The sequence below is a fragment of the Limulus polyphemus genome, unplaced genomic scaffold (assembly GCF_000517525.1).
Source record: "Limulus polyphemus unplaced genomic scaffold, Limulus_polyphemus-2.1.2 Scaffold345, whole genome shotgun sequence".
Classification (NCBI taxonomy): domain Eukaryota; kingdom Metazoa; phylum Arthropoda; class Merostomata; order Xiphosura; family Limulidae; genus Limulus; species Limulus polyphemus.
In genome coordinates this window covers 449998-453118 of record NW_013665955.1, presented here as the reverse complement: position 1 = coordinate 453118, position 3121 = coordinate 449998, and positions in this window count along the sequence as shown.

Below are 3121 nucleotides of genomic sequence, written 5' to 3'. Positions count from 1 at the left end.
TATATATATAAAACAATGAAAGTAAGAATTTATTAAAAGTGAGTAATATAAAGTTAAAGTTGATTTATCCTGTAAAATGATAGAGTAAGTTTGAGATAGTAGGTTTAAAAGACTAGAAGTAACTATAGAAAATGGTGAACAAATTAGTACAGGCTTTCAATATGTCTTTCTGTTGTTTCGATATTTAATATTTTTTTACCATATCTCTAATGCATACTTTATCAATTTGAAAAAAGAGTATAAAAAATACTGATAACACATTATTGGTTTGTGTCACATAAACTGGACTAAATTTCACAAAATGTCCACAAAAATAAATTTCACAAATAAGCCATAATTGCTGTCATTTCACAATTCAACAGATATCTCAGGTCAGTTAATTCAACCTAATTACATCTAAATATAGATTATTTTAAGTGTGGATTTAGGTATTTCATTAATGTTGCGTAGTAGTTCACAAGTGTAAAAAAATTGTCTTAAGATAAACAAACATGACAAAAATATAAAAGTTCTTGCAATGTGGTTGTTAAAAAAATAAAATAAAAATTGGAAAATGATTTCTTTCGTGGCTCTTTTTGTTCTGTGCATTTTAAGTTTTATCAGCTTTGGCCAACCAATTCAAAGTAATCATCTACATAAATCATACAAGACATACATTTACATGTACTAAATATTGGCACATTACATCCAAAACCACCAAATTAACTTTAATTATGTATTTTTTCTTTAACATGTCAAAAAAAACTTGTGTTTTACAACAGTTTTATTTCAAATCACTCCTGTTATAATTTAGAAATGTATGACATTTGGAACAACACAGTTGATTTTAACTTCAAGTTATTATGATTGAAGATTCTTTAACCCCTTCCATGATTTGCCCAAAATAACTCGAACACCCTTCATGTTTGAAGAATTACTTGCCAAAGTTAATTTGAACAAACCATTTCTCAATATATTTTTTAATTATATGCCCAAATCTATTTTCAAGTCATTATGTATTACAATAAGCTGTAAAAAAGTAAAATAACAAAACCTAACTTTTTTGAGCTTATTTCCAAGAAAAGCCTGACACAGAGGTAGTTAATGACAAGGTTTCAAGTTCTTTAAGTTCTCTACTACAACTAAATAAAGTTTTATATCTGCGCACACAATTCAAAACCTCAATGCATCTCATGCTCTTGAGTTTATTTTTGAAAACAAATTTTTTATCCAACTGCAGTACACAATTTTTATATATACATAATAAAAATTGATGTCTTATGCACATGACAAGTGCAATGTCAGAATATAGCACCATGAACATCAACTGAATGAAGGTCAAGCCTGCATTTTTGAAGTAATGGATCCATTTCATCCCTTAGTTTCTGGTATTCTAACTGAACCTTAGATGACAAGATTCACTAAACTTACCAGCCTTTGTGGAGATCAGTTCAAACTGCTAATAATAAGAAATGATTTGCATGCAACATCCAATGAGAATCTCTTGTCAAGCATATATATATATATGCACACACACACATAATCCCAATATATCCAATTTACCATCAGGGGAAAAGTAATTTCTCTTTTTTTTCTTCTAAATAATGGTGCTAGGTCGATGAAACGATACACAAATCTTGGCATCCACAAAGTGGTAAGGAAATGAAAAATGCAGGGATGAAAATAATAATTAAAACTTAACTGGTCTCAGGTTCCTCCAGCACGTAAAGGTCAGGAGGTCTGTGTTCTCTGGTATACTATGGGCCATTTAAGGACACTAAATATTTATATTTTGCTAATGAATGTTCCATTTATCAAAATTACAGATCACTTAACATACAATCTACTCATTTCATGAAATATTGAGGCAACACTTGTAAACATCAGTTTCCACTAAAACAACTTACTGACCAATCACTTACAAAACTGGTAAATATTTAATAAGATTTTTAATAGTAAGTTTTTTTTTACTTAACAGTATATGCTTAAAGTGAATGAAATACTTTATGAGATCTATAAGGTCTGTATTGTAATATACAAACAGATCCTTTGGATCAATGGAAAATGATAACTTATGAAACTTAAAATAATTTCAGAACCTGTGGCATTCAATACATTTGTAATATGCTTTCGTATGTAACAAAAAGTCCTTAAGTACTGAAAACAATTTATGATAATGTCTGTCTGTCCAATTTATGTTCCATTTAAATGTCAATAAAAATGTCTGATAAAATTAAAATGCCTGCTCCGTGTAATTCTAAACAAATGGGTGGAAATTGCACACTATTAAGGTAAATGGTGAGAGATTTCAAGCCTATCTTTATGTTCATAATCTTCAATCATTGGCCATTGCACTTTTAAGGAGTTTGTGCATTTCTGAAGTGTTTGGCTTCCAAAGATGTTTCACAATTGGATGGCTAGTTATTAATCAGCCAACTGAAAAGGAGCATCACATACCAGTTTTGATTTAGTGTAGTCATCAAAGCAAACAGGGCAATCTTAAATCGAGTCTACAAGTACTAGTAGTTTGTCTCAAGCCCCAGCATTAAACTCCCAGATGGTGTTTAATGCCGTAGTAATTATGGTAGTGAGGGAACGTTTGTTTTCTGAAATTCAGTGAAGTATACTATAGATAGGGGGACATAAATGTCTTGTTTTTGATCTGCTAAATATTAGAAATGTGTATATTTGATAATGGGAGTTTACAAAAAATAAACCCAATAAGTTTCATGGTGATGAAAATCCTGCTTAAAAACTTATCTTCACTATCAAATTCAAATGGGTTAAAAAATAGTAATCTTTAGTGTCATAAAGAAATGGGTTTTTGTTACACATTTTCATTACAATATCTATACAAGTTTTAAATATATTAGCTACAAGGGATAAAAAAATGTGAAAATTGTTATGAAGCTAATAAATTTAATGACAATGTATAAATTACAGAAAACACTTGTCCTTTATTTACATAATCCTGTTTTCACACTTACACAGAATTATCTGATTTTTACAATATACTGTCCAGAATACACAGGTATAGCTTTTACAAAAAGTGTGAAAAATCTACCCTCCATTTCTTGTAACACTAAATTGTTAAAACCCATGCTTGTTACTGGAGGTTTGGGAATGAAAACAAATCTGCATA